The sequence below is a fragment of the Chlorocebus sabaeus genome, chromosome 3 (assembly GCF_047675955.1).
Source record: "Chlorocebus sabaeus isolate Y175 chromosome 3, mChlSab1.0.hap1, whole genome shotgun sequence".
Taxonomy (NCBI): Eukaryota; Metazoa; Chordata; class Mammalia; order Primates; family Cercopithecidae; genus Chlorocebus; species Chlorocebus sabaeus.
The window spans coordinates 30439681-30447346 of record NC_132906.1 but is presented as its reverse complement, the minus strand read 5'-3'; the positions used below and the strand labels follow the sequence as shown (position 1 = coordinate 30447346).

Here is a 7666-nt window from a genome sequence, read left to right as displayed (position 1 = left end):
TGTGTGTGGGGGATACCAAATTTCTTTATTTGAAGGAATGGTACAAATCAAAGAACTTAAGTGGACGTTTTGGTACAACTCATGGAAAAGGTAAAGGATACCCCAACATGCATGCACTGCCTTGGTGACCAGGGAAGTCACCCCATGGCTATGGGGAAATTAGCCTGAGGCTTAGCTTTCATTATCACTGTCTCCCAGGGTGTGCTTGTCAAAGAGATACTCTGCCAAGCCTGATTCGGGTGCTCCTATCTTGCGCAAGTTGGTCACGTGGTCACCTAATTCTTTGATGGCTTTCACCTGCTCATTCAGGTAATGTGTCTCAATGAAGTCACACAAATGAGGGTCATTTTTATCAGTGGCCAGTTTGTGCAGTTCCAGTAGTGACTGATTCACATTTTTTTCCAAATGTAATGCACACTCTATCGCATTCAGCCCGCTCTCCCACCCCAGTCCTCATAGTCTGGTTTCTTGATATCCTGAAGGAAGATTCGGCCACCTAGTTGTTCTGCAGCTTCATCAGTTTCTCGGCATGTTCCCTCTCCTCATGAGATTGGTGAAGAAAGTATTTGGCAAAATTCTTCAAGGCCACATCATCGCGGTGGAAGTAGCAAGACATGGACAGGTAAACGCTGGAGGCGCAGAGCTCCAGGCTGATCTGGCGGTTGATGGCGGCCTCTGCGTCCTGGTGTTAGTTCCGGCGCACCTGCGAGGTGGACGCGGTGATCATGGCGGAGGCTAAGGACAGGCGGTGGCGGTGGCGGCGGCGGCGGTGGCCTTGGGGCGGTCCAAGGGCGCGGTGAAGAGATGACGGAGGCCTGGCTATGGGTGGCCCGCCAGGATGGGGGACGAGGGCTGGGTGCCGTCCAAGCACTGTTGAAGCAGGAAACCCCGACGACTCTCGGCGAAGAACGTCTGGCCTAAAACATTTTTAAACAAGCAAGGAAGGATTCAGTTTACCACTCATAAATTTATCTGAAACTAATCATGAAGGTTTTATTCCAGTGGGGGGAAAAAAAAATCTAGCCAGGCATGGTGGCACATACCTATAGCTCCAACTACTCAGTAGGGTGAGGCAGGAGAGTCACTTGAGCCCAGGAGTTCAAGGCTAGCGTACACTGTGATCATGCCTGTGAATAGCTCCTATACTCCAGCCTGGCAACATAGCAAAACCCTGTCTCTGAAAGATAAAAAAAAGGTAAGTCTGAGATGTTAAGAAAAGGGTTAGCCACGGGAGGAGGATTTGCTCCTAGTGTTACTGGATCTCCAACCTCCCCCACGCCATTTTTTCCCTTCCTTGGAGATCTAGATGGTTCATGCCCACAGCTGCCCTGCCCTGCTGATGGTTCTCTGGTCCTTCCAACTGCGGCAGTCTCCCCCTGCCTGCCTCTTCTCAGGATGCCACCTCTGCTGCCAGTGTGGGTGGGTGGATGTGGTGCCCCCCCATCCTGCTGCTACTGCTGTTGCCAGTTTCTCCCTCAACTGCTGCCAAAACATATCATGTGTCTTTTTATTACTATAAATTAATTGATAAAAGGTCAAATGTATGAACTTAAAAGTTCACTATTTAGCTCACAATGATATAATTACAAGTAATTAAAATTTTACTTTTTGTGAGTTTTATACCATAGAACCACTTTAAAAATAATTTTTCCTTAATAATAAAGTAATATATGCTCATTATAGAACATTTGGAAACAAAATTGCTCCATTCCTATTCATCAGCTTGGGGTACAGAAGGAAATCTCATTTGGTCAATATTAAATTAGATGGTTATATAGCCTGGGCACGGTGGTTGATGCCTATAATCCCAGCAGGTTGGGAGGCCAAGGTGGGTGGATCACCTGAGGTCAGGAGTTCAAGAGCAGCAGGGCCAACATGAAATCCCGTCTCTACTAAAAAAAAAAAAAATACAAAAAATTAGCCAGGCATGTTGGCGGACGCCTGAAGTCTCAGCTACTCGGGAGGCTGAGGCAGGAGAATGGCGTGAACCTGGGAGGCGGAATGTGCAGTGAACTGCGATCGCACCACTGCACTCCGGCCTGGGCGACAGAGTGAGACTCCGTCTCAAAAACAAAAACAAATAACAAAAAAGAAATTATAATAAAAATTGAATAGAAACAATTTAATGTAGTTCAATTTACTGTACATGTGTTGTTGAATAATTTGAAGATTTCTTTCAGATACCCATGACACTTCAGAGTGTAACTTCTAAAAATAAGCTTGTGCTTCCCTACAAAACCCAAAATATAATTATTATACCTAAGAAAGCAATTCCCTAAAAAAACTAATATCCAGTCTATTTTCAGATTTCCCGAAGTGCCCACAAAATGTTTTTTATAGCCCTTCTTTTTCTGATTCAGAATCCAATCAAGATTCATGCATTGTACTTGATTATGGCTTCTTTCATTCTACATTAACCCCCACATACCCTTTTGTTAGAAATGACATTGACTTTTTAAATTGATGGGGCCGGTTGTCTTGTAGAATGTAGATTGCCCTTTATTTTTTTCTGGACTATCTTTTCAAGGATGTTTAGATAAAACAGCCTTAGAAGGTGAAGACTTCTCCCTCTGCAGCCAAGTAATTTAAAATCTTTTTATTGTAAAGAGCATATAAAATTTACCATTGTTAATTGTAGAGTTCAGTAGTGTTAAGTATATTTACATTGTTGTGGAACCAATCTCTGAAACGTTTTCATCTTGCAAAACTGAAACTCTATACCCATTAACCAACACCTCCCCATTTCCCTCTCCCTCCAGCTCCTGGCAACCACTATTCTGGCTTTCTGTTTCTAGGAATTTGAGCACTTTAGGGAACCTTACATGAGAGAAATCACACAGTATTTGTCTTTTTGTGACTGGTTTATTTCACTTAGCATGATGTCCTCAAGGTTCATTCATGTTGTACCATGTGTCAGAATGTCCTTTGTAAGGATGAATAATGTTCCATTGTATATTTACAACATACATGTTGTATGTTGCAAACATGCCACATTTTTCTTATCCATTCATTCATCATTAAACATTGGTAATGCTTCCATCTCTTGGCTATTGTGAATAATGCTGTTATGAATATGGCTGTACGAATATTTCTTTGAGATCCTGCTATCAATTCTTTTGGCTATATGCCCAGAAGTGGAATTGCTGGATCATATGGTTATTTCTATTCTTAGTTTTTTTGGGGCACCATCATGCTGTTTTTCATAGCACGACACCATGGTACATTCCCACCAACAGTGTACAAGACGGTGTACTCTGTCGCCCAGGCTGGAGAGCAGTAGCGTGATCTTGGCTCACTGCAACCTCCACCTCCTGGGTTCAAGCGATTCTCCTGATTCAACCTCCTGAGTAGCTGGGACTACAGGCACGTGCCACCACGCCCGGCTACTTTTTTGTATTTTTAATAGAGACGGGGTTTCACCATGTTAGCCAGGATGGACTTGATCTCCTGATGTGATCCACCCTCCTCGGCCCCCCAAAATACTGGGATTACAGGCGTGAGCCACCGCACCCAGCCTAACTTGTATTTTTAGTAGAGACAGGATTTCACCATGTTGACTAGGCTGGTCTTGAACTCTGACCTCAAATGATACACCCGCCTCGACCTTCTAAAGTGCTGGGATTACAGGTGTGAGCCACCGCGCCCAGCCTCATTGTGTTTTTGGTTTGTATTTCCCTAATCATTAGTGAAATGCTTGTGGGCATGTGTATATCTTCTTTGGGGCAATGTCTTTTCAGATCTTTTGCTCATTAAAAAAAAATTGAGTTGTTTTTAATTGAGCTGTAGGAGTTCATTGTATATTTGTATATTAACCCCTTGTCAGATGTTTGATTTACAGATATTTTTTCTCATTCTGTGCATTGCCTTTTAACTCTGTTGATTGTGTTTTTTCATGCACAGATCAAGTCAGATTTTAACTTTATATATTAGCTTCTATAATTTGATATTTGAACACTTTTTCTCATACTGATCACCTTGGTTTCTAATAATATCAAAATATTTGCTTTCTCCTAAAAATACACAAAATAGCCACAAAATCAAAGTGCTATATTTACTACTAAAAATAAGATACGGTATGAAGTTCTATATGTCGTTGAAATTCTTTTTGTCCTTAGAATATACAGTGGTAAGATGTATGTCTTATACAGTATTCAAAATTCATTCAAAATTCTTGTCTCTGTGTGGCTATATTACCAATTCAATATAGAGTTTGGGTAATTCATTTCAGTCTGTTTTTAATTTTAGTGTTTGCTTGACTTTTCTTTTCTTTTCTTTTCTTTTGACATGGAGTCTCGCACTGTCACCCAGGCTGGAGTGCAATGGCGTGATATTCGCTCACTTCAACCTCTGCCTCCCAGGTTCAAGAGGTTCTCCTGCCTCAGTCTCCCGAGTAGCTAGGATTACAGGCATGTGCTACCACGCCCAGCTAATTTTTTGTATTTTTAGTAGAGATGGGGTTTCACTATGTTGGCCAGGCTGATCTCGAACTCCTGACCCTGTGATCCACCTGCCTCGGCCTCCCAAAGTGCTGGAATTACAGGCGTGAGCCACCATGCTCGGCATTGGTTTTTCTTTAAATATGTAAAATAGTTACATGGATTAAAAAGAAAATGTCGGCCGGGCGCGGTGGCTCAAGCCTGTAATCCGAGCACTTTGGGAGGCCGAGACGGGCGGATCACGAGGTCAGGAGATTGAGACTATCCTGGCTAACACAGTGAAACCCCATCTTTACTAAAAAATACAAAAAACTAGCCGGGAGAGGTGGCGGGCGCCTGTAGTCCCAGCTACTCGGGAGGCTGAGGCAGGAGAATGGCAGGAACCCGGGAGGCGGAGCTTGCAGTGAGCTGAGATCCGGCCACTGCACTCCAGCCTGGGCGACAGAGTGAGACTCCGTCTCAAAAAAAAAAAAAAAAAGAAAAAGAAAATGTCTATAAAAATATATATTCAGAAAAGTTTTGCTTCCATTCCTATCTCTTTTACCCCATTCCCCAAACTCCTACCCCAGAGGTGGTTTATTTGACCTTCCAGTATATATTTATGCAAAAATAAGCTATATATTTATACGTTTATATTTATATTCTTATTTCCCTCCATTCCTTACACAGAATATAACAATACTGGAATCTTGAAGCACCTTACTTGAAATGCATGAATCTTAAACTCTCTTTCTACTTAAAATATCTGCAAATAAGGGTCATAATAACCTCATGAACTTAAGAACTTGTTTGTTCTAAATGGTAAATTATGAATACCTATTTAAAAATAAGATGGCAATGAAGGATATTCATTGTATCATCATGGAAATGTATTACTATCTTACCTTTGTTGTTCTTATTCTCCTTCCCTGTCTACGGTAAATATACAGCTGCCTGAGAGAATGGATTTACAAGCCTATATTCCCATAGTACTTGGCTCATAAACCAGTTTCCCATTCATCTCATTGTTTTACAGTTATTTATATATCTTTTCCCCCCAATAGTGTGTAAGCTCTGAGAGCAGGGAGCATATATCCTATTCTTTTTTGTATGTCAAGCCATATGCTACAGGGGAAAGTTCACTGTCTTTGGAATCTTGGCTCTATCACTTCCCAGCTACATGAGTTTGTGCGTGTTACTTCACCACTGTGGACTTCAGTTTTGTCATTTACAAAAAAGTAATATCTTCTTGCAGGACTCTTGATAACACTAAATGAGACCGTGTAAGTAAAGGGCCCCATGAGTGGTCCAGCATCCTCTGAGCTTCCAATGCTATGGGGCCAATATTTTGTTTTTTGTGACATTAGCTCCTTTGATAAATTCTACATACGTTTTGTTTATTGTCTGTATCTCAACCAGTCAAAACCACCATGATATGCCTGTACTTGCTCTATTGAGAATAGATGTTCTTTCTTTCCAATTTATAGCAAAGATGGAGTTAGTGTAGGGGGTGAGTTGGTAACATCTGTTTCACAACTCTAGGGAGCAACATTCTCACAGACCAGGGTGAAAGGTGGCCCCTGAGAGACTGTGCAACTTGACAGCCTGGCTTTCTATCCTCCAACCTACACACCTATCTGTTTCTAAGCCGTTTTTTACTACTTTTTCTTTACCTCTTCTACCTGTGTTTAGGAACTCATGCTTTCCCTTTAGCATCAAGCTTCTTGGAGAAGTTATTTACTCCATTGGTCCTCTTTTATTAGCAATTTCCTTCCTTTTCCATTTACTCTTCAATTAATTGCAGCCTAGCTTTTGGTTTCCCTAGATTGAAACACATTCCAGAAAAATCAGTTTAATTTCAAAGCCTTTGCACTTGCTCACTGAAACTTTTCATCACTCTAAAACATTGGATTCATATCTCTCCCAACCCCAATTCCATATCCTCCTTACCTGATTTATTTTTTCAGAGCACTTACTCAATACATTAAATCTTCACATATTTATTTGCTTATTGTCTGTGTTCCCTGCTAGAAGGTAATCCTAGAAGGCAGGGATTTTCCTTCTTTTTTTTTTTTTTTTTTTTTGACACAGAGTCTCACTCTGTCACCCAGGCTGGAGTGCAGTGGCATGATCTAGGCTCACTGCAAGCTCCGCCACCCAGGTTCATGCCATTCTCCTGCCTCAGCCTCCTGTGTAGCTGGGACTACAGGCGCCCACCACCACGCCCGGCTAATTTTTTGTATTTTTAGTAAAGACGTGTGTTCACCGTGTTAGCCAGCATGGTCTCCATCTCTTGAACTCGTGATCTGCCCACCTCGGCCTCCCAAAGTGCTGGGATTACAGGCATGAGCCACCATGCCTGGCCAGGATTTTTATTTCCTATTTTGTTCACTGCTTTATTCCCAGTGCCTTGAATAGGAGATGCACCTAATGGGTGCTTCATGCATATTCACTGACTTGAACAAATAAATGCATTTTCTTATCTCCACATTCATTGTGTCCTTTTCCATGTCCTCCTTGACTTCGCAGGGACACTTGACACTTGCTTCCATGTGCTTCCATGACCAGACTCTCTCTTGGGTTTCCTCCTGTTTTCATGCCACTTTCTTATTTCCCTTTGCCAGCTTCTTTTCTTGTTACTCTTAAATATTGGCCATTCTGGTGTTGTCCTTGTTATCTTTCTCTTCCTATTCTACGCTTTTCCAGACAAGCTTCTCTATACTCGGGGATTTGAATACCTTCCACAAGGTGAAAATTCTCAAGCATATATTTCCAGCTCTTGAATGTGCTCTTCCCATCATTGAAATGGCCCCTCCCGTCTTAAATCACAACACAGTTTTTTCTCCCCAGACTGCTCTGTATTTAGGTTAAGAACCAACATGTAACTGATTCCCCAAGTCAGAAACTGAAGAGTCACCTTGAACTCCTTCCTCTCACCAGCACTCTGAAGCAGTAGGACACCAAGCTGCCCATGTTATCTCGGCTTGCTCTCTGCCCACTGCACCATCTTATCATTTCTAGCTTGTCCTGTTTCACTCACTTTCTAAAATTCCCTTGCCTCTGTCTTGCCTTCCTCTAATTCATCCCACACGTGGCAGCCAGAGCATTCATTTAAAAACGCCAAACTGCTCATGCTTCTCCCCTTAAAGAGTCCCCCTTTTTGTGATTCTCAGCTGTCTGCAGAAATCATCCAAACTTCTTGGCACAGTATGGAAGGCCCTTCAAGATCTGTCACATCCTCTACCCTGACA

The 7666-nt window shown here is 42.2% G+C and overlaps 1 pseudogene; it reads right to left on the bottom strand.

Moving 5' to 3' along the window:
• Positions 1-55: 55 nt before the first annotated feature.
• LOC103214550 (ferritin heavy chain pseudogene) lies at positions 56-727 on the bottom strand (annotated as a pseudogene).
• Between the last annotated feature and the right edge of the window lie 6939 nt (positions 728-7666).